The sequence below is a fragment of the Chiloscyllium punctatum genome, chromosome 49 (assembly GCF_047496795.1).
Source record: "Chiloscyllium punctatum isolate Juve2018m chromosome 49, sChiPun1.3, whole genome shotgun sequence".
Taxonomy (NCBI): Eukaryota; Metazoa; Chordata; class Chondrichthyes; order Orectolobiformes; family Hemiscylliidae; genus Chiloscyllium; species Chiloscyllium punctatum.
Genome location: NC_092787.1, coordinates 15,676,388 through 15,701,588, shown reverse-complemented (window position 1 = coordinate 15,701,588; position 25,201 = coordinate 15,676,388). Strand labels below are relative to the sequence as shown.

General features: G+C 43.5%; 1 protein-coding gene across 2 annotated transcripts in view; it reads left to right on the top strand.

The window, feature by feature from the left end:
• Window positions 1-1,233: 1,233 nt before the first annotated feature.
• LOC140469515 (ras-related protein Rab-14) overlaps window positions 1,234-25,201 on the top strand; it is a 42,783-nt gene continuing 18,815 nt past the window's right edge. Inside the window, exons 1-2 of one of the 2 annotated variants that reach the window (XM_072566108.1) lie at window positions 1,234-1,379; window positions 4,776-4,855. The gene's annotated coding sequence lies outside the window, so the exon portion shown is untranslated. The remainder of the gene's footprint in view (window positions 1,380-4,775; window positions 4,856-25,201) is intronic. The other variant, XM_072566109.1, reaches the window with a different exon arrangement.

Genomic DNA, 25,201 nt, shown 5'->3' with positions numbered 1-25,201 from the left:
CACAACCTGAATTGTTAACTTTATTTCTGTCTCCATGATTGCTGATCTTGCTGGATACTCATGCCTAATGATGCAGAGCTGATCGTGTCAGGACTACATTTAAAAATAAACAAAATGCAACCCTACAAAGACTTAAAATGTTGGAAATATTTACTAAATATTTCCAACATTTTAAGTGTATGATGGGCTGCATTTTATTTTTAAATGTAGTATCGATAAGGTCAGCTCTGCATCATTAGGCATGAGTATCCAGCAGTTTGGGATTGCCTTGGAGTCTACAGGAGTCTACAGTGTAACAGCATGTTACAGCGAACAACCTAGAAGAATAATCATTACCGTTTAAGATAATCTTGAATTTTGGAAGGAATAATCAAATTGGGGAATAATGAGTCTTTACAATAAATATAATACTTAATGTTGCTTTCTGATTGGCGTGGGAAGGCAGTGTGGACACGTTGAATAGAAGGTGAGGCACAACAGGTAGTAGCAGGTGAAGTTACAGCACGTCCAAAAGTATAATCAATCAGCGTTAGCAATATACAGTAAACGAAACTGACAACATAGGGATTTGCTAAATAGCAAACAGAAAGGGCTTATAACAAGAGAATGTTCCAACATTGTAAAATTATTCAAATATTTGAAATACAGAATTTGAGTATTGCTGAAAAAAGTCACATTTTCCATACATCTTTTTGTGTGAAGTCACATATAGACCAGACTGGGTAGGGATGGCAGAGTTCCTCCCTAATGCACGAGTAATCCAGATATGATTTTACAATTGATGGGAATTTCATGGCCCAATTCCAGAAACAAGCTTTATGATTTTACGATATCTCATATTCATTTCTCCCTTGTGTTTAGTTTTTCCATCAATACCAGATGGATGCTTGCCAATCAACGCAATGCACAGGTTAATACTGAATGATAATAGGATCACTTTGGACTTGCTCAAGCAGATAGATCTCAGCTGCAATCAAGGAAGTTGCAGGTAGGGGTCACTTGATATCCTAACTTTGTTTTTTTTTAAGAAAGGAAAATTACATGGTTAATATGATTCCAAAAATTCTAAATGGCAACATGAAATAAAATAGTGAAACGTGAACTTTGCAATAAGCTGCACCAATAATGCCAGCTTCCCAGTCACAAAGCATAAAGAACCTCAAGCCCTGTGCGGAAGAGCATGAATGACGGAACGTAAAGGCGCTGACCCTTGACCCACCCCTGTGACGTGCCGCAGGAAACCCCGTCGGAGGGAGGCGCCATCTTGGAAGTTGCGGACGGGGGAGAGTTTTCTGAAGTGATTTTTGTTTTTGATTCCGCGGGGGGAACCGAAAGGGGGATCGACAGAGAATTCCTCGCGGAGGTCTGTGCGGAAGTCGGTAAGGCCGGGAATGCGAGGCGAGTGTTCGGGCTGCGGGGCTTTAGCCGGGGATGTGGAGCTGGAGGAGGAAGGGAGGGAGGCAGACAGGCACCAGGCTACTCCTCCTCCTCCTCCTCAGCGGCCTTTTGTGTTGTGGATGCGCTGGGAAGCTGTGCGTGATCCCGGAAGGTCGGCTCGGCTTGGCCCGGCCCAGCCCAGCCCGGTCGGGCCTGCTCAGCCTCCCCCTGCAGTGAGGGGAAGAAGCCGCTCCCCTTTCCTGCCGGGGGATCCCGCTTGGCCTGACAGCCCTCCTCTGAGCCTGTGTACAGATTGCTGCTTTTAAACCCCCTTTGTAGCCGGTTACCGTGCCCCTTTGCCTCTGCAAGGGAAGGGACGAGAGGCCTGATCACCTTTTTTTTTCTCCCCCTTGCTCCCACCAACTGAATCGGCTTTTTTTTTGGTTTTGGCAAGTGACTGACCGCATCGTCCAGCTGATATTTGTGGAGGACTGATGCCAGTTTGGGTGGGGAAAGGAATTCTTGCAAAAGGCAGCCTACATCGCGTGAATTTGGAGCCCGCCTGCAACAATCTCCACTTAAGAGTTTAGTTTTATTGAACTGTCGGTGTGAACATATCTGCAAAGTGCATGTACCCTGCTAATAGTAAAATGTTTAATATGTTGTGGCTTAAGGGTTTGGCTAACTCGTACGGTAAATCCTAATGGCATTCACATTAAAATGTGTAACTAGCATAATTCTGGTATTCATCTGGGTAACAATTGATTCAGTTATAAATGTAAGTGACAAGTAATATTTCTCTTTGCCTGCAACACTGATTCAAAAGTTTCTTTATGGGTGCAGAGTTAAATTGTATAGAGAACAATAGATTGCATGCACCACTTCACACTGCAGGAAACTGGGATCTGACAGGCTTCATTTAAATTAATGCATTAATGGGTCCAACTTGATGAGAACATGTTTGCCTTTATAAAATGAAATTGAGAGCAATGAGCACTATGCATCTGGCATAGTTTTTCACTACAGTAGAAAGTAGTAACTTTAAGATAAATGGAACAAGGTTTTTTGTGGATCATCACAGTTGCTGCAGTTTGGCTGATTTAGTCGAGGAAGTCGGTGTAAAATCATAACATGGTTACAATTTGAAGGTGGTTAGTTGGCCCAATGTTTGTGCTGACTTGCAATCTTCTCAATCAAAAGCAGTTCTTTTTTAAAACCATGTTTTCATTTCACTTAATGCTGGAAAGTAGTCCATTGTGGCACATCTGTGACGATACAATATTCGTAATGAATTGTGGCCTGGACCTATTTCACACCAGACAGTGCAATGATTTGTGTAGCTGTCCCTTAATAATGCATAGTTTTTTTTTCTACTTGAATCACAATATTGAATTAAATAATCATTTGCAGAACCAGCATAGTGGGAGCCCAGTGCCCTAAATTAAGACTTTTTTTGTATATCTAAATTGTTAGAGAACATTATAATGGATGCAGAGCTACCTAAAGTACTTCATATTAGTTTTTTTGGTTGTGTTGACAAAAGTGGTGTTTAGCTGGAATTTAATAGCATAAGCTTTCAAAGTACTCTTTTATTTTGAAAATGCCTCCTAATTGGTCTGTTTTTTGTTGAAAATGTATTGTTTGCATTTGGTAAAGAGTTCTGCTGTGCCAATTGCATACCAGCAATATTGTGTTTAAACAATGGTAATTTACTATTGGCATTTAGCCCTAATCCTAATGTTACAGGAGTTTGGAATAGACATGTCAATGGGTGTGGAATTTTACTAATCCCAGTTTACTGCTGACAGTTGGCCTTGAATTTGGGTGGAGTTTTGAATCTGAAATCATTTGTAAAAACTCCCTTTTGTTTCCTTTCATGATAACTGGTAATAGATAAAATCTCACACTGTTATACCAATTCCAATGAGGAAAGTGATTTATGGATTGGTAGTTTGGATTCAAATTTAACTAACTTAGTTGTTTGACAAACTTTACCTCTTGCATGTTGCATGAAGTCAATGTTGCAATAATTGTGAGCACTGAGGCAGAACGGTAGTTGACATGCTTTGTAAATTCATTTTTCAGTGATTCACGCTTATTAGTCAGTGATCTCTGTCAGGCTTCACTTGTGTTTTTTTGGTCTATGTTCTTTGCTGGGTGGCATGGTGGCTCAGTGGTTAGCACTGCTGTCTCTCAGCACCAAAAACCTGTGTTCTATTCCAGCCTTGAGCGACTGTCTGTGTGGAGTCTGTATATTCTTCCATTGTCCGTATGGGTTTCCTCCGGGTGCTCTGTTTTCTCTCAACCTGAAGATGTGCAGGTGAGGTGAATTGGCCATGCTAAATTGCCCATTGTGTTAGACCCATTAGTCGGGGTAAATGTAGGGTGGGGAAATGGGTCTGGGTGGGTTGCTCTTTGGAGGGTTGGTATGGACTTGTTGCACCCAAGGGCCTGTTTCAATATTGTAGGGAATCTAATCTAATGTCTGTACCACAAGCATTTCCTTAATGGGTTTGGTACTGCGATAACAGCAGGTAGTTGTTGCTTGTACTTTTAGTATTCATTGCCTTATGTGACTCGATAATGTTAATATCATATTGAAGTCTTTCACGTGCAGTTTGCTTTTCTGATAGTTAATGGCAGCTGAAGTACTTAGTTCCTTGGTAAATTTTACGACTTTTATATATGTTGGGTTCCATGTAACATGACAAAGCAGTTCAGGTAGTTCCCTTGTTTGCTCACTTTGTGGTGTTGAAAGATCTATAGTTTTAATAAATTTGAGTTTATCTTTCTAATCTCATTAGAAGGATTGTCAGTACAAAGAGAATTAAGTGCTAAATGTGAAAAATTGAAAAGCTTTGTCATGAAACATACCAGGATTAAGTATACTTACATGCAGTTGAGTTTTATTGGGATTGAGTCTCAAATATGAAGTATTTGTTCTGCATTTCTGCAGGCATGGCAGTGTTGGAATTTGTATTCAATGTTCTGTATGTTGGCTGAGATGTGGTATATGTGAGTTTCTGCTGAACTGAATGTGTCTGAATTGTTCCAAGTGTTACATGTGATGAACTGGTTGAAGGATAATTGCATACAGATGAAAGCATAAGTTGAATCTATATCATTTTACACAATTTGTATCATTTGCAAAAACCAGAGAATTTCAATGGTCTAATATAGACTGTCTTAAGTACCTTCTGCAGTATATGGAAACCTTGGAGAGCAGCAAGGGAAGTAGTTGCTTGATATTTGATCGTTGGCAGCAAGTAAATTATTTTAAGCATTCTAAAGATTTGTTAATTGAACTGTAGATCTAAAGAAAATGACTATTTTCAAACTGCTAGCCAAGTTGTAGTGTTGAATCTTCTGACCTTAATTTGTGACTCCATCTATTCCAGTGGGATGCACCACAGCTGATCTTGTAAAATTGGGAGCTGGGTTTAGGACTAACTATTTGTTGCTTCTACAAACATTGAAGGTAGGTGAGATAAACATGATTTTAACTCATTAATCAGCAATTATCATAACCAATGTGAATGCTTTGGTTTTTAAGAAATAGAAACAAAAGGAGGTAATTTTGCTCTTATCTCCTCTTCGTGTGAGATGAAGAGCATCAGTGGGAATCTATTTTGGATTCAAATTGCATATCGTAATGTCAGCGTTCTGCTAATTTATTGGAACACAAATGGTTTAGAGCTGTATTTTGAGAGATTGCAGTTTTAATTTTAGTCTAGTTCGATTTTAAATTCTTCTTAATGTGCAATGTTTGACTTTGCTGTCAAACATCATTATCCTATGGAGTTTTCCTTCAATTTCTTGCATAAAGGAATCTATTCTTGACTTTCTGTCCTAAATCTAGTAAAATAGACAAATACAAATTGGAATGAGTTTCATTTTATTTTCATCACTTTTTTTATCTTTAAGGATTCTATTCACTGTTGCAAATATCTTCTTTTCGTGGCTTGTATCTGAATTTGGCGTCGATTGTCATACAATAGAGCTTCCTCTTGCAGCTGATGTGAGAAAATTTTGAAGGAAGGGTAACTGGGTTTATAATTGCACTTGAATTATCCCCAAATGTAAAGATGTGTGAGTGGTTGACTGCAAGGCCAATAATGTTAATGTACCATGTTTTTGAATTAGAATTATGCACTACTTTTCATGACTTCATTAGCTGGAAAATCCTTTGATATTCAGGTATTTCTTTGAAAATGCAGTAATGATTTATAATGTTGGGGATATCATCCAAGTTTACACAACAAGCTTACTCACAGTGACAGGACATATCCGCACAGTCTTTCTTTCAGATGTTGAGGGTTAAATTATTGGCCAGGATACTAATGATGATTCATTTACTCTTTTAAATCCAGCAATGATGTCTTTTCTGTCTACCCAAGAGGGTAGATAGCACTACATTGTATCACAACCCTTAAAAGGTGGTGCTGCTGAAGTATAACACTTACTCTTTATTGTATTGGAGTGTTAGCCTTGTTTTTGTTTTGTGCTTCAGTGCTGAAAAAAGGCACCCACAATTTTCTGACTTGGGTGCATAAATGCTAGTTTATCAAGTTTTTTTAATGGAGCAGAGTAAAATCAATTTTCTCTTTTAGCATCTAAATTCGTCACGTTCGATCCCAATTTGTTAATTTGTACTAATTTGACTAATGGTTCATCTCCAAAATTGGAGAGTATGGAATCGTGAATACAAACTAAATTGAGTTCAAGTAGTACCCCATTAGGTTCTATTTCATGCCAGACTCTTGAGGGTGTTTTAAATGCATTTAAGTGGCATAATTTGAAGGTTTTCCTGAATTCTAGCTGAGAAACAGCATCTGGGATTCCTGCTTCAGATTTTTGCTGTAATTATTGTGCAAAAACAGATGTATCTGAAAGACAACATGGTGAATGGCCAACTAATTTGCTGTTCATGTCATTTGTGAAGTAGAGACCTGAGAATGCAGTACGAGAGAATTGGTGGTAGTGTGATTGAAAAGCAATGGTGGGGAAAAATGCTAAATTCAGCTCTGTTACATGCTACTTGTGTGACACTAATGAGTTTGAAACTCAACGAGGTCCACACTGGAAGTGAACTTTGCACCAGGCAGGGCTTCCTAATTTTGACAAATTGAATTGTTTATTTACATTTAGCATGCCTAATTAAATATTTTAATAGCATGTTAATACTAATCTAACTGTTCCCACCTACAATTTGTAATAAAGCCATGCTGACAGCCAAATTCTCTCCCCAGAATAAGCTTTGTAGGTCTAGGAGTTGACACTAAATTTGTCACAACAGTGAGTTATATTTGAAGATGCATGATAAAGTTAATGATTTGTGACTATTCTGTTTGATTTAATGTGCACATCTATACAGAAGTAAAAATCTGATCAGGAAACTGCACTTTCTCCAGGTTATACTCTGGACTTCATCGGTCACGTAGAGTCATAGAGATGTACAGCACAGAAACAGACCCTTCGGTCCAACCAGTCCATGTCAACCAGATATCCCAACCCAATCTAGTCCTAACTGCCAGCACCTGGCCCACATCCCTCCAAACCCTTCCTATTCATATACCCATCCAGATGCCTTTTAAATGTTGCAATTGCACTAGCCTCCACCACTTCTGGCAACTCATTCCATTCATTTACCACCCTCTGCATGAAAATGTTGCCCCTTAGGTCTCTTATATCTTTCCGTTCTCACCCTAAACCTATACCCTCTAGTTCTGGACTCCCCCACCCCAGAGACAAGATTTTGTCTATTTACCCTATCCATGCCCCTCATCTTTTTATAGACCTCTAAAAGGCCACCCCTCAGCTTCCAACACTTCAGGAAAAACAGCCCCAGCCTCTCCCTATAGCTCAAATCCTCCAACTCTGGCAATATCCTTTTCTGAACCCTTTGAAGTTTCACAACATATTTCCGATAGGAGACCAGAATTGCGACAGTGGTCTAACCAATGTCCTGTATCTCCACAATATGACTTAACTCCTGTACTCGATACACTTGCGATGGCTTGAGTAAAGATGTTACTCATTCACTTTTCCAAATGGATTGTGTGACTTCTATATGAAAGTTCATGATCTTGGACTTGAGAGAGAGGTTTTAGAAAAATGGAAGGAATACATCAACAGTCACATGGAGTTAACGAAAGATGGATTTTGGAAACCAGATCATTCTGGACTAAGCAAATTTAGTCTTTTAGGTTATAGGAATTTGTTTGCTGTGATTTAATATTATCCTTTCATATCTTGTGTGTTTGGAAAGTAAAACAAGGCTAGTTGACAAAATTGTGACTACTTGAATAAGTGTCAGCCAGCTTGTGGAAAAAAATTAGCTTTGTGGCAGAAAATAGTGGTTGTTTTCAGACATGATGATAGGTCATTGTGTTCAATGACTGGACCAAGGCTTTTGATATAAATCGTAAAATTTTCTTTTGTACCAAGCTTGAGCATTGGCAAACTTGGAATGTTGAATTGTAACAGGACGTGAGGCTATTAACATGGGCAGACAAATGGAAGTGAATCTAATACTGGGAAGTGAGGTGATGCCTTTTGCAAGTAGGGATTAAGACAATATTGAGTTGATACAACTCTAAAGGGCATGTGGGGGTAGAAGAACATGATTAGCCAAGTATAATGAGCTTGGGGTTTTTAAATAGTAGAAAAGAAAGTGAGGTTATGATTCTGGGTCCTAGGAAGAGAGAATGGGCAAACTGGGCCTATGTTCTCTAGTGTCTCAAAGATTGAGGCGATCTAGTTGAAAAAAATATTTGATAGACAAGGTAGATGCAAGTAAGATCCTCTCCAGTTGGTGACTTTAAATTGCACCCCCTGGATTTAAAACTAAGTGCAATTCCACTTGTGACCAAAGTAATGATTACTCCTGGTAGTGAACACTTGAAATTTACTATTGCGAACAACTGTGGAGGTTGAGTCTTTGTATGCTTAAGGCAGAGTTTGATAGACTTCTGATTACCAGTGGTATACAGGGTTAGGAAAATAGCATGTTTAAAAGGCATTGTCTTGAGCATTTGCATTGAGTGGTGGGGGTGTTTCCATTTCTGCTTGGGCCCAACTAGAGTATTGCATCCAATTGGCTTACACACTTGAATGTGAAGGCCTTTTGTGTTCAGTGAGGATTGACCAGAGTGATTCCAAGAATGGAGGAATCATCTACAAGGTTAGGTTTGGGGGAAAAAGTGGAATTGTTCACTTTTTTTCTGTTTTCGAGCCAAGGAGAGATCTGATAGTGGTTTACAAGATTGTGATACATATGGTTAAAGTGGGGAAGGAAAACTCACTCTAGTGCTCCTTAGTGTTACAAATACCAGTCTTCAGCCAATTTGATTTCACTCAACTTCAAAGGCAGTGGGCCCTGACAACATTCCAGCAATATTTGTGCCCCACAAATGCCTGGCAATGACTTCCTCCAATAAGACCTGCTCTGATCACCTTCCCATGATTTTCAATGGTGTAACCATCACTGAATATGCTGCAATTAATATGTTTGGGGTTAATAAACTGGACTAGCCACATAAACACAGCAGCTACAGGAGCAGGTCAGGTGAGGAAAACTGTAGCTTTTAATTCATCTCAAGATTCTCCAGAGCCTGTCCACCTTCTATAACACAAGTCAGGGTGATGGTACACTCCCCACTTGCCTGGATTGGTGCAGCTCCAACATTAGAAACTTGGCACCACCCATAACTTGATTGGCAGTACATACACAAGCAACCACTCTTCCACTACTGGCACTCAGTACACTATTGCTACTATCTGCAAGATGCACTGCAGAAATTTGCCAAAATCCTTTAGACATTACCTTCCAAACCCAAGACGACTACCATCCTTAGCCCAAAGACAGCAGATACATGGGATCACCACTGCCTGTAAGTTCCCCATCAAACCAATTATCCTGACTTGGAAATCTATTGCCATTCTTTGTGTTGCTGAGTCAAAGCTCTGCAATTCTCTCCTTAATGGAATTGTGGGTTAATCCACTGCACATGGACAGTAGTGATTCAAGAAGGAAGCTCACCACTACCACCACCATCTGAAGGGCAACAAATGCTGGCCAATCATTGCCCACATCCCATGAGTGAATTTTTTTTGTAAAAGGTGGGTCAAGGCCTGGGAGTACAGAATTAATTTGGACAAGACTTTGACGGTGATGTGAGGAAGGACTTCTTTGAAAAATTTTATAATATGTGACCCTGCAACTAGTTTCAAGGTATGAATGATTATAAAAGGAAATTAGAGCTTCAGGGCTACTGTTATTGAACAGAGGAATAGGATTGGGGTCATGCCATGGAGAGCAGACATGGACTCCTGGTTCAATTGCCTAATGCTGCAAATGAATTGTTTGCAGTAGAGGCAGATGAACTCTGCTTCTGAAAGATTTAGATTAGATTACCTAGTGTGGAAACAGCCCTTCGGCCCAACAAGTCCACACTGACACTCCAAAGAGCAACCCGCCCAGACCCATTCCCCTACATTTACCCCTTCACCTAACACCACGGGCAATTTAGCATGGCTAATTCACCTAACCTGCCCATTTTTGGACTGGGAAGAAACTGGAGCACCTGGAGAAAACCCACGCAGACACAGGGAGAATGCGCAAACTCTACACACAATTAACTGAGGCGGGAATTGAGTCCAAGTCTCTGGTGCTGTGAGGCAGCAGTGCTAACCACTGTGCCACCGTGTACTTAATTTGCAAGCAGTGGATACCTAAAATGCTAAGAGTTTCATGGGGCAAATCCAAAAAGAGAAACATACGACTTGAAGTGCAGAAATGTTTACATACATAAGAACCCTTAAGTTTAATAGGCCAGCTTAAAATTGAAGCTAAAGATTCAACTGGAATGGATGTTCCTCCTAGTTAATGGGTAAATGCTCTTGTAGCATGGTGGTGGTCCATGTTGTGGACCAGTAGGCTTGGTAATAAGAGAACATCTCTGAACAAGTTGGTTAGAAAGTATCTTTAACTGACAAGTGGATATGTTGTTATAATGGAGTTAAGTTTGGAGTATTGTGAAATGAGGTTCAGCTGAGCATGACTTGGATAAGCTTGGACTTGCAGTTAACGATGGGGTGCTGGAAGCAAGGGTGATGGGTTAACAAGGTGGAAAAGCATTGATTATCTACAGCCATTTAATATTGGAAGCATTTTATATGTAAAGTCAGTTAACAAGGTGGAACTTATTCATTATGTGAAACCTGTTGTTTGTTGTGCAACAGCAGATGGCTTCATCTTTACTGCTGAAACTTGCTGATTGTAATGTCACCCAATGTAATATATTGCCTTACCTGGATGCTTCCCCTTGTAACATGACTATGTAATTCATTTAAAAATCTGCTCTTCCAGAGAAGACAGAACTCCTGTCTCTATGCACATAGGTGATTTGTTCTCTCCCCCTTCAGGGCCTTTAATAAAGATGGAGGTAAAACTATATTGTCTCGAGCATTTTGCTTTGACTGAGGGGGGAAATGGGACAACCTAGTGAGTTGCTGAGGCACCAGATATGAAACAGATAATTTAGTTATGTATTGAATTTGTTTTGGATAATGAAAATATTTGTGGCTATTGGTAATGGAACTGTAGGTTAATTACTTTGAGCAATGGCCATCACAATGTTTCAGGTGCTGTGAAAGTTTTTTCAGTGGAGTAGTTTGAGAATTCCATTCTCCAAGTTAATAACTTGGACATGTCAATAGTTATATTACTGTACTACAGGACCAGAATACTGTGGTTCCTCAGGTTCCATTCTGACTGTCAAAAGACTATTTTGATGTAAGCTGCACAGTCAAATAGCAATGAATCTTCAGTTTTGTCATTTAAAAATGGGTCTTTTTAATTAAATGTGTTTTCTATTTAAAAGCAAAATTGAAATGATCACTTCTAATAACTGCATATGTTTATTTTGTGCAGAACTTCAAGGGTGCAATGTAATCACAAACAACTGTGGTGAAAATGCTGTATAATTAATAACATTTGACCAACTAGATCGGAGTTAGAAAGACCTTTTTCAAAGCCTAGAACTTTGAGCATCGAAGGTTCATAACTTCATTAGCAAATGGGATACAATAACTAATTGAGAATGCTGACTTGTTGACAACAGTAGTTTGCAATACAGTGCAGTTTTAACTTTTTTTTTAATGTTCTCATTACACTTAATTGTAGGTCACTTGGTTCTTCATGATTGCTCTATTCCCAGTTTAAGCATTTGAGTTCAGTACACTGCTGTGTATATGTCTTGCCAGATTAGAAGTCCCCATGTATTTGTAATGATTTTACTGCTGCAATGATGGCAGGAACAGCTTGGTGTAAGGTTTTGAGAGTGGGGAGTATTTGGGTTTGATTGAAAAGTCAGTTATAGGATCTTGGAAATACCAGAAATTTGGTCTTGGTGTCTTGACCTATCAGAATGATATGTCTCCATCTAATTAACATCACTTTTTTTTTTATTTTCCAATTCCTTGAACACTTTGGGAGTGATCTTGATATGTTTTAGTTCCAAAGTCCCACCCCTTTTGTGAGAAGTTTCCCAGTGGGAGACTGATTAGCAAGGTTAGATCTCTCAGAATACAAGGACAACCAGCCATTTGGATACAGAACTGGCTCAAAGGTAGAAGACAGAGGGTGGTGGTGGAGGGTTGTTTTTCAGACTGGAGGCCTGTGACCAGTGGAGTGCCACAAGGATTGATGCTGGGCCCTCTACTTTTGGTCATTGATTTGGATGCGAGCATAAGAGGTACAGTTAGTAAGTTTGCAGATGACACCAAAAATGGAGGTGTAGTGGGCAGCAAAGAGGGGTTACCTCAGATTACAACAGGATCTGGACCAGATGGGCCAATGGGTTGAGAATTGGCAGATGGAGTTTAATTCAGATAAATGCCAGGTGCTGCATTTTGGAAAGCAAATCTTAGCAGGACTTAATGGTAAGGTCCTAGGGAATGTTGCTGAACAAAGAGACCTTGGAATGCAGGTTCATAGCTCCTTTGAAAGTGGAGTCTCAGGTAGATGGGATAGTGAAGAAGGCATTTGGTATGCTTTCCTTTTATTGGTCAGAGTATGGAGTATAGGAGTTGGGAGGTCATGTTGTGGCTGTACAGGACATTGGTTAGGCCACTGTTGGAATATTGCATGCAATTCTGGTCTCCTTCCTATCAGAAAGATGTTGTGATACTTGAAAGGGTTCAGAAAAGATTTACAAGGATGTTGCCAGGGTTGGAGGATTTGAGCTAGAGGGAGAGGATGAGCAGGCTGGGCTGTTTTCCCTGGAGTGTTGGAGGCTGAGGGATGACCTTAGAGGTTTACAAAATTGAGGGGCATGGATAGGATAGTCTTTTCCCTGGGGTGGGGGAATCCAGAACTAGAGGGCATAGGTTTAGGGTGAGGGGAAGATATGAAAGAGACCTAAGGGGCAACATTTTCCATACACGTACCACCTTATGCATGAATGAGTTGCCAGAGAAAGTGGTGGAGGCTGGTACAATTGCAATGTGTGAAAAGCATCTGGATAGGTGTATGAATAGGAAGGGTTTTGAGGGATATGGGCCAGGTGCTGTCAGGTGGGACTAGATTGGGTTGGGATATCTGGTTGGCATGGACTGTTTGGACCGAAGGGTCTGTTTCCATGCTGTACATCGGAGTGCATACCAATTTCATTCATGAAATCACTGAGCTCTCGTTTGACTACAGAATGGTGCACTGCCCAACAAAAAGCAATGCAAGCCAACTTTGTGTTTAGAATGATTTTCATTTACTGGCTTGTCTAATGCAATAAAGTTTTGAATTTCAACAACTGAGTCATCTTCATTTGGCTACGCTTACAGTTGGTGAAATATTAACACAAATGGAAAATTATGGCGGTTTAGGTGAGCATATGCAAAATTGGTTTTGGCTGGTCTTTGTGTATGGTAGGGAGGGAGTACAGTGACCAGCAAATATGTTAGTGTTTTATTTCAATTTGACTTCAATACATCAAGTGACAAGTTCTTCGACTTGTGAATTTTATCCAATTAAAGCTGAACATAGTTCAACAATCTTATTTCTAGTGTTTTAAGTCACTTTCTGACTTGGAATCAACTCCCTGAAAATTGTGAAATAACAGTTTCTGTCTTTGTTGGATGTTGCTGACAGATGATTTGATCGTTTGAGTAAAAGTTTATTTTCAATAGTGCCATTTTAACGTTATCCAGCAAAACTCACTAAAGACTGCTACCCATAGTTTATTTTGAACCTTTTGTCTCATGTCGGCGAGTCGGGAATGAATATCCAACTCTTGGCTAATCAGTGCTTTTTTTCACTTTCTAGTACAATTGTCGATTTTAAAACTAGATAACCTTGTACCTGCCCTGATTTGAGAAAGCTATTTGGCTCAACGGTCTTTGTCACTGGTCCAATTTCAACTTTTGGTCATTGACAATTCCTGCTCATATCATATTGATAGCCAATGGTATTAGCATCAAACCCCTACCATGAAGGGGTGTTTAGACTTCTGGACATGGTAATTGTCTTGCAGTAGCATGACAGATATTACTTGGCACTCTGCAGCTGATCAGAATCCTGGAATTCCCCCTCTAAGAACACTGGGTGTACCTACACCACATGGGCAGCTCAGCTTGCTGTAAAAGGCAGATGTGGACAGGCAGTTTCTCTTTCAGCTTGGTTGTGTGTTGCACAAGATACTCTTGCCCTGTGAATCAAAAAGCCCAAGTCTGAATGGCATCTATGTGCTACTGAAAGTAGGTGTGAACCGTCTTTAACTCTGGGTTAAAGCTGCTGATATCATAGCAGTTTTCAGTCCCAAGCATTGCCATTTCTGACCTTGCAGTGGAGGGAAGCTCACTGAAATATCAACCGTGCAAGACTCTCTCAAAGTAGTCCTAGGGCTGTGATTGGACTCTAATAATCAATACAATACTTTGCTTTTTGTTTTGCTGGGCTCAGCTGCAACCAGTGGAGAATTCTCCCCTGCTTGCCACTGACTGTTAAGAATCACTCTCTCATTTGAAGTATAATAATGCACCTGTCATGGTGCATTTGATACCTTTTTTGATATCATTCTGCTTCTACTGCATGGGTTCAACTTTGGAGCACTGGTTAATCACCTATCATTCCCAATCAGTTGGTAACAAGTTTTCTTTACCCATGTTTAACATGAGACTTGTGTTTCTCAGCAAAAGGTTATGGAGTATTACAGCACAGGCCCTTCAGCCCATCGTCTTCCTCCAATTATCAAACATCCCTCCCTCTATTCTAATCCCATTTTCCTACATTTTAGCCCATTGCCTTGCTATGGCACTTGAAGTGTTCATCTAAATAGTTATTTACATGTCTTGTCAGTTCCTGTCACTGATCCTTTTTTTAGGCAGTGAGTTCTAGACAACTAGGACCATCTGGGTAGAAAAGGTTTTCTTCAATGTCGTCTAAATTTTCTGCTCCTTGCCTTAAGGGGGCAAGGTGTCTCCTTAAATCAAATCCCTGCCCCACCCCATTCCATCGTAGCCTCTGTTCTGTTCTCCAAACTTGTTCTGTTCTCTTCTATTCAGTGGTTTGATTTAATGACAGCAAATACCTCTATCTTCCTCATACCTATTTTTAATTTTTTTGGCACACATGTCCAGAGATCCTGGAAGGCAAAGTCCTTCTGATCCTATGTACTTCCTAGGATTTTAAGGTTCAACATGTACCTGGTTGCCCTGATAATTGTCCCAAAATGCATCGACCTTTTTAGGATTAAATTCTATTTACCACTGTTCAAGCCACCTGGCCCACTTCTTTATACCATCTTGTAATTTAAGGGTTTTTCGCTTCTCTTTATCACCACCAAATTGTCGTCTATGAACTTGGTGATTTTACTTCCAGCATTCATATCAGATCATTAGGGTTACAACTGACAGTATTGGAAACAGCCTTCTAGTCACACAAACCCCCTTCATCCAAGACTGTGCTTTTTGCCACTCAGCTAAATTTGTTTTTCTAATTCACTTGTATGATGTGGCCATGGCTAGCTGGCCAGCATTTACTGCCTGTCCCGAGTTGCCATTGAGGAGGTGGGTAGTGAGCTGTTCCCTTGAACATACGTAGTCAACCTGCTATTGGTTGACCCAATGCCTCTAGGGAGGGAATTCCAGGATCTTGACCCAGCAACAGTGAAGGAAGGCAATATATTACCAAGTCAGGATGGTGAGTGGCTGGAGTGGGGGAGCGTACAAGTGGTGTTCTCGTTTGTTTCTATTGCCCTTGATCTTCCAGATGAAAGTGGTGTGTTTGGAAGGTATTGTCTAATGATCTTGGATGAATTTCTGCAGTGCATGTTGAAGATTAAGACTCAGCAGTGCATACTAGTGGAAGGGGTGGCTGATTTGTGGATGCAGTGTAAGGCAAGCAGGCTCCTCTTGTCATAGAACAGGCCCTTCAGCCCCTGATGTTGTGCTGACCACTGATCCTCATGTATGCACCCTCAAATTTCTGTGACCATATGAATGTCCAAGAGTCTCTTAAATGTCCCCAAAGACCCTGCCTTCATAACTGCTGCTGGCAACTCATTCCATGCTTTCTCAACGCTGTGTAAATAACCCGCCTCTGACATCCCCTCTATACTTTCCTCCAACCAGCTTAAAACTATGACCCCTCGTGTTGGTCATTTCCGCCCTGGGAAATCGTCTCTGGCTATCGACTCTATCTATGCCCCTCGTTATCTTGTATACCTCAATTAGGTCCCCTCTTCTCCTTTTCTCCAATGAAAAAATGTCTGAGCTCAGTCAACCTCTCATCATAAGATAAGCCCTCCAGTCCACGCAGCATCCTGGTAAACCTCCTCTGAACCCTCTCCAAAGCATTCACATCTTTCTTATAATAGGGTGACCAGAACTAGACGCAGTATTCCAAGTGCGGTCTAACCAAAGTTTTATAGAGCTGCAACAAGATCTCACCGCTCTTAAATTTAATCCCCCTGTTAATGAAAGCCAAAACACCATATGCTTTCTTAACAACCCTGTCCACTTGGGTGGCCACTTTAAGGGATCTATGTACCTGCACACCAAGATCCCTCTGTTCCTCCACTCTGCCAAGAATCCTATCCTGTACTCAGCTTTCAAATGCGACCTTCCAAAATGCATCACCTCCCATTTATCCAGGTTGAACTCCATCTGCCACCTCTCAGCCCATCTCTGCATTCTGTCAATGTCATGCTGCAGCCTACAACAGTCCTCTATACTGTCAATGACACCTCCAACCTTTGTCGTCTGCAAACTTGCTGACCCATCCTTCAATCCCCTCATCGAAGTCATTAATAAAAATTACAAACAATAGACGGCCAAGGACAGAGCCTTGTGGAACACCACTCACCACAGACTTCTAGGCAGAATATTTTCCTTCTACTACCACTCGTTGTCTTCTGTTGGCCAGCCAATTCTGTATCCAGACAGCTATGTTCCCCTGAATCCCATTCCTCTTGACCTTCTGAATGAGCCTACCATGGGCAACCATATCAAATGCCTTGAAGTCCATATACACCCCATCCACAGCTTGACCCTCATCAACTTTTCTAGTCCCATCCTCCAAGATGGTGTCAAGCTTCCTGTGTGTTGGAGCTGCACCCATCTAGGCAAGAGGGGAGTGTTCCATCACACTTAACTTGTGCCTTGTAGACAATGGACAGATTTTGGGGGAGTTGCTCAGTTTTCCTAGCCTCTAACCTGCTTCGGTAGTCAATGTACTTATGTTAAGAACATTAACGTACAGCACAGAACAGACCCTTTGGCTCAGTGTTGTGCCAAGGATTATTCCTAATCTAAAATGTAATACCTGAACCTGCACACCCGTCCATTCACTGCTGTCCATGTGTATGTCCAGCAGTCACTTAAATGTCCCTCATGACTCTGCTTCCACCACCACCACTGGCAATGCATTCCATGCATTCACAACTCTCTTGCATAAAACACCTACGTCTGACATCCACTTATACCTTTCTCCTAACACTTTAAAACTATGACTCCTCATACCAGTCAATCCTGCCCTGGGGAAAAGTTTCTGGCTATCTACTCTATTCATGCCTCTCATTACCTTTTTTATATATACCTCGTGGGTCACCTCTCTTCTTCCCCTCCAGAGAGAAAAGTCCAAGTTCAGTCAACATCACTTCATAAGACAAGCCTTCCACTCCAGGCAGCATCCTGGTAAACCTCCTTTGCACCCTCTCCAAAGCCTCTCTATCTTTCCTATAGTAGGGTGGACACAGTATTTCAAGTGTGGTCTCACTAGTGATTTTGAAGGTCTGCAACAAAACCTCGTGGCTCTTACACTTGATTCCCCCTGTTAATGAAAGCCAAAACACCATATGCTTGCTTAACCTTATTCACTTGGGTGGCAACTTTGAGGGATCTGTGTAAGTGAACACAAAGGTCCCTCTCCTTCACACTGCCAAGAATCCTGTCTTTAATCCTATAATTAGCATTCAGGTTCGACCTTCCAAAATGCATCACTTCCTGTTTATCCAGGCTGAACTCCATCTGCCATCTCTCAGCCCAGCTCTGCACCCTGCCTGTCGCATTGCAGCCTGCAATAGCCCTCTATGCTATCAAAGGTGCATCCAACCTTTTGTGTCAGTGTATGGAATGCAGTGCCAGAGGAAGTGTTGGAGGCTGGTACAACTGCAACATTTAAGAGGTATTTGGATGGGTATATGAATTGGAAGGGTTTGGAGGGATGTGGGCTGGGTGCTGGCTTGTGGGGCTGGATTGGATTGGGATATCTGGCCAGCATGGATGGGTTGGACTGAAGGATTTGTTTCCATGCTGTACATCTGTCTCTATATTTACTAACCCATCCCTCAACCTTCTCATCCAAGTCTCTTATTAAAAACAACAAAGAACAGAGGCCCATGAACAGAGCCTTACCGGACACCACTGACCACCAGGCAAAATACAACCATTCTCTGCCTTCTGTCAACCAACCAATTCTGAATCCAGATGGCCAAACTTCCCTATATCCTGTACCTCCTGACTTTATGAACAAGCCTACCGTGGGGAACCTTGTCAAATGCTTTGCTGAAGTCCAAATACATCACATCCACTGCTCTGAGACAATTGCTCCCAATCTGTATTTCCCAACTCCTGTCTGATAGCGTCATTAATTTTCTTTTCCACAATTAAATCTTCCCTCAGTAACTGCTCCTTTCCTCTCCAAGGCTATGGTAAATGTGAGGTAGTTGTGGTCCATGTCAAAGTGTTCTCCCACAGCAAGATCTACCACCTGTCCTGGCTCATTGCCGAGCACCAAATCCAAAATGGCCCCTCCCCTCATTGGCCTGGCTACATACTGAGTAAGGCAACTCTCCTGAACACCTGACAAAAACTGCTCCATCCAAATCATCTGCACTAAGGAGGTTCTATTCAATATTGGGAAAGTTGAAGTAACCCATAACAAACCTGCTATATCTGCATTTTTCCAAAAGCTGCCAGCTGATGAGTTCTTCAGTCTCCCTATTGCTCTTAGGGGGTCTGCAGAAAATCCTCAACGAGGTGGCTGCTCCTTTTTGCTGTTGTTAACTTCTACCCATACTGACTCAGGAGACGAACCTTCCTCAACAACATTCGTTTCTTAGCTGTGATTCACTCTTTGATGCTACAACCCCTCTTTTCCACCCTCCTATTCTTAAACATTCTAAACCCTGGAATGTGTAGCAACCATTCCTGCCCTGGTGAAACCCACATCTATTATGGCTGCAGTAGCAGTCCCAAGTATTGATCCATGCTCTAAGTTCATCACGTTTATTTCTGACATTCATTGGGTTAAAGCAGACATACTTTAACTGATCCCATTGTTTCATCACATGAAAACCATCCTGATAGATTCACTACATCCTACCACTACCCCATTCCAGTTGTCTTTTTGATCATTGACAACTCCAAGGATGATGTGATATTCAGTGGTGCAACCGTGACTGAATATCCAGAGATGGTGGTTAGATTTGTCTGTTATTGAAGATGGTCATTCCCTGACGTTTGCATGATGCAAATTGTACTTGCCACTGGATATGGTCCAGATCTTGTTGCATTGAATATGGACTTTTTCAGTATCTGAAGAATTGTGAATGATGTTGAATGTTGTGCAATTATCAGTCAACATCTTGACTTCTCCACTTTCTGGAGAGAAGATCATTGATGGAAGTAGCTAAAGATGGTTGTGCCTTGGATGCTACTGAGATACTCCTACAGAGATGTCCTGGAGCTGAGTTGACTGACCTCTGACAACAGGGAGAAAGTAAAGACTGAAAGGCTTTTGTCTGAAACATTGATTCTCCTGCTCCTCTGCTACCTGACTTGCTGTGTTTTTCCAGCACCCCATACTGTGACCTCCAACAACTTCAACCATCTTCCTATGTGCCAGGTATGACTCCAACCTGCAGGCATTATGCCCCATAAAACCCATTGATTCCAGTTTTAGTGTGGCTTGTTGATGCCACACTGTCAAATACCACCTTGATGAGGGCTGTCAGCACTCCTCTCCTTTTGAAATTCAGCTCTTTTGTCAAAGTCAGAATCAAGGCTGTCATGAGCTCAGAAGCTGAGTGTCCTTAGCAGAACCTAAGCTGAGCAGTTTAATTTTCAACAGGTGCTTCTTGATAGTTGTGTTCATGCCTACCATCACGTTAGAGAAGAGACTGGGTGGTAATTGGCCAGGTTGGATTTGTCCTGCTTTCTGTACAGGGACCTACCTGTGTAATTTTCCACATTGTTGGACAGATGCCAGTGTTGTAACTGTACTAGAAGAGCTTGGTTAGTAGAGTAGCAAGTTTTCAGTACTGTTGCAGGAATGTTGTCAGGGCCAGTACCCTTGGCAGTATCCAGTACTTCAATCATGTGGAGGAATTGAATTGGCTGAAGACTGGTATCGGTAATGCTGGGGACCAATGGAGGGCTAAGTTGGATCATCCACCCAGAATTTCTGGCTGAAGATTTCTGTGAAGGCTTCAGCCCTTTCTATGTTAAGCTCTACCATCGCAAGAGGATATTTGTGGAGCTGGCCCCTCCCAGTGAATTGTTTGGATGTCTACCATTTGTGACTGCATGTGACAGGACTGTGGACCTTCGATCGGATCTGTTAAATGGAGGATTACTTAGCTCCATCTATCAATTGCTGTTTTGACAAACAAGTAATCTTGTAAGCTTCACAAGGTAAACACCACAATTTTTAGGTGTGCCTGGTACTGCTCCTGGCATGCCCTCCTGAACTCTCCATTGAACCTGGGTTGATTTTCTCCCCCCCCCCCCCCCCCCCCCCCCCCCCCCCCCCGATTTGTGGTAGTGATCAAGGTGGAGGATATTGTGCTGGAATACAATTCTACTGTTGGCTCATAGCACGTCCTGGATCCCAGTTTTGAATTACTAGATCTGTTTGAAGTCTATCCCATTTAGCACTATTGTGCCACACAGCATGATGGTGGGCATTCCTAGTGTCTTCATTAAGACTCTGGTCACTGTTCGTGATTACTGTAATGGTCAAATTGGTATGGAAGTGTTTTTCTTTTCTAAATTGACCTGGGTCCATGGACATTTTAGCTGCTTCGTCAGTTAATTTCCAGGGTCATTTCCCTTCAACTGTTTGCCACTGTGGGAAGCAGTGGCATAGTGGTCTTTGTGATGAACAAGTAATCCAGACATCTAGGATATGTTGAGTTATATTGCACTCATGTTGCTAGATCAAAATTCTAGAAATCGTTCTCCCTTCTCCCCCACCGTGTTTTTTAAAACTCCTGCATCATAGTCACTACAGTGTGGAACCAGGCCATTTAGCCCATGGATTCTGGATTAGTGGTGCTGGAAGAGCACAGCAGTTCAGGCAGCATCCAAGTAGCTTTGAAATCGACGTTTCGGGCAAAAGCCCTTCATCAGGAATAAAGGCAGTGAGCCTGAAGCATGGAGAGATAAGCTAGAGGAGGGTGGGGGTGGGGAGAGAGTAGCATAGAGTACAATGGGTGAGTGGGGGAGGGGATGAAGGTGATAGGTCAAGGAGGAGAGGGTGGAGTGGATAGGTGGAAAAGAAGATAGGCAGGTCGGACAAGTCAAGGAGACAGTAACTGAGCTGGAAGTTTGAAACTAGGATGAGGTGGGGGAAGGGGAAATGAGGAAGCTGTTGAAGTCCACATTGATGCCCTGGGGTTGAAGTGTTCCGAGGCGGAAGATGAGGCGTTCTTCCTCCAGGCGTCTGGTGGTGAGGGAGCGGCGGTGAAGGAGGCCCAGGATCTCCATGTCCTCGGCAGAGTGGGAGGGGGAGTTGAAATGTTGGGCCACGGGGCGGTGTGGTTGACTGGTGCGGGTGTCTCGGAGATGTTCCCTAAAGTGCTCTGCTAGGAGGCGCCCAATGTAGAGGAGACTGCATCGGGAGCAACAGATACAATAAATGATATTGATGGATGTGGAAGGCTCCTTTAGGGCCTTGGATAGAGGTGAGGGAGGAGGTGTGGGCGCAGGTTTTACAGTTCCTGCGGTGGCAGAGGAAGGTGCCAGGATTGGAGGGTGGGTTGTTTGGGGGCGTGGACCTGACCAGGTAGTCGCGGAGGGAACTGTCTTTACGGAAGGTGGAAAGGGGTGGGGATGGAAATATATCCCTGGTAGTGGGGTCTGTTTGGAGGTGATGGAAATGTGAAACAACCTCACTGCCGCAGCCACATTCGCTTCCTCCGTGCCTGCCTCCGTAACCAACTCATCCCACACGGACTCCGGACCACCTTTAAACCAGCCAAATCCTGACCTGACAGGACAAACAGTACAGACTACAGATTCAAAAACACCAACCGTTTTCCTTAAAGATCCTCCGTTCCACGCTTGCAGCAATGCACCGGCACCTAACCTCTCTACAGTCAGCCCTGCCTCAGCTGAGGGCCACACTCTCAGAATTGCAAAGGACCCACTCTGTACTACATCCTCAGGAGAATTCATACACTCAACAAACAGTATTTCAATTCCATCTCAAACATCAAAAACTGTAAGTACAACAAACTTTTATCCACCCACCTCCATAACCAGTGCTCCTCAAACATTCCAGAAGATTCCCCTGGCTTCTGAACATATTCCATCATTAGCCATGTGGCTGATGCAGCTACCACCCCCACACTGATTGTCACTTCTGTCCCCATCATGGCCACTCCCACAACCACTTCCACCCCTCACAATTCCTCCTGCATCACACCTGACATCACTTCTGCCCTTCACATCATCGCTGATGCTCAGTGACTTCTGCCACCCCTACTGCCATGATCACCACTTCCGCCCCCACCAGCACCACTCACCTGCATTCTGCTGACATGCCTCCCACAGACCCCACTGTCACTATCCCCACCCCCCAGAACCCCAAGGTGAACACTACCCCTGCTCATGACTCCACCCCCATTCCCCCCCACCATCACACCCAATCCAGTTACAGGTTCCACACCCACACCAGATCCCAGCTCCCAGCCCTGCCAAGTTTTTCACCATCCCTCCAGACCTCCCCCTCACTGAGGACGAACTATCAGTCCTCTGCAAAGGACTCCCCTTCATCCCCCTCCATCCATGCATCAATGAATTTAATACACACCGTGATGTCGAACAATTCTTCCGTCGCCTCCACCTCAAGCTTACTTTCACAATCAGGACTCCCGCCCACCTTCTGAGGACCCCTTCGCCCACCTCCAACACACTGCATCCACCTGGACACCCCGCGCTGGCCTCTTACCTGCCCTCAACCTCTTCATTTCCAACTGCCGCTGGGACATTAACCGCCTCAACCTGTCGTCCCCTCTCCCCCACTCCAACCCCTCACCCTCACAGCGCGCAGCCCTCCAATCCCAACCTCCCCATCAAGCCAGTGGATAGAGGGGGCGCAGTGGTAGTCTGGCGCACTGACCTCTACACCGCTGAAGCCAAACGTCAACTCGAGGGCACCTCTTCCTACTGCCCCCTCGACCATGACCCCACCCCCCCATCACCAAACCATCATCTCCCAGACCATACAGAACCTCATCACCTCAGGAGATCTCCCACCCACAGCTTCCAACCTCATAGTCCGGGAACCCCGCACTGCCCGGTTCTACCTCCTTCCCAAGATCCACAAGCCTGACCACCCTGGCCGACCCATTGTCTCAGCATGCTCCTGCCCCACTGAACTCATCTCTATCTACCTACCTGAACACTGTCCTATCACCCCTAGTCCAGGAACTCCCCACATACATTCGAGACACCACCTCCTCCAAGACTTGTTTTCCTGGTCCCCAACGCCTCATCTTCACCATGGATATCCAATCCCTCTACACCTCCATCTGCCATGACCAGGGCCTCCAAGCCCTCTGTTTTTTCCTCTCCAGACGTCCCCAACAGTACCCTTCCACTGACACTCTCATTCGTTTGGCCGATCTGGTCCTCACCCGTAACAATTTCTCCTTTGAATCCTCCCACTTCCTCCAGACCAAAGGGGTAGCCATGGGCACACGTATGGGCCCCAGCTATGCCTGTCTCTTCGGCTATGTAGAACAGTCTATCTTCTGTAATCATACTGGCACCACCCCCCCACCTCTTCCTCCGCTACATTGATAACTGCATTGGCGCCACCTCGTGCTCCCGTGAGGAGGTTGAGCAATTCATCAACTTCACCAACACATTCCACCCTGACCTTAAATTTACCTGGACTATCTCTGACACCTCCCTCCCCTTCCTGGACCTCTCCATCTCCATTAGTGACGACCGACTTGACACTGACATTTTTTACAAACCCACCGACTCCCACAGCTACCTGGATTACACCCCTACCACCCTACTTCTCGCAAAAATGCCATCCCGTATTCCAATTCCTCCGCCTCTGCCGGATCTGGTCCCAAGAAGACCAGTTCCACCACAGAACCGTAATTTCCCTTCCCACGTGGTTAAAGATGCCCTCCAACACATCTCGTCTACATCCCGCACCTCAGTCCCCACCCCTCCAACCGTAACAAGGACAGAATGCCCCTGGTGTTCACCTTCCACCCTACCAACCTTCGCATAAACCAAGTCATCTGCCGGCATTTCCGCCACCTCCAAACAGACCCCACCACCAGGGATATATTTCCCTCCCCACCGCTTTCCGCCTTCCGCAAAGACCGTTCCCTCCGTGACTACCTGGTCAGGTCCATGCCCCCAAACAACCCACCCTCCTATTCTGGCACTTTCCCCTGCCACCGCAGGAACTGTAAAACCTGCGCCCACACCTCCTCCCTCACCTCTATCCAAGGCCCTAAAGGAGCCTTCCGCATCCATCAAAGTTTTTTTACTTGCACGTCCACGAATATCATTTATTGTATCCGTTGCTCCCACTGCGGTCTCCTCTACATTGGGGCGACTGGGCACCTCTAGTGGAGCGCTTTAGGGAACATCTCTGGGACACCTGCACCAATCAACCACACCTCCTCGTGGCCCAACATTTCAACTCCCCCTCCCACTCTGTCGAAGACATGGAGGTCCTGGGCCTTCTTCACTGCCGTTCCCTCGCCACCAGGCGCCTGGAGGAAGAACGCCTCATCTTCCACCTTGGAACACTTCAACCCCAGGGCATCAATGTGGACTTCAACAGTTTCCTCATTTCTCCTTCCTCCACCTCACCCTAGTTCCAAACTTCCAGCTCAGCACTGTCCCCATGACTTGTCCTACCTGCCTATCATCTTTTCCACCTATCCACTCCACCCTCCTCCCTGATCTATCACCTTCATCTCCTCCCCCACTCACCCATTGTACTCTATGCTACTCTCTCCCCACCCCCACCCTCCTCTAGCTTATCTCTCCACGCTTCAGGCTCCCTGCC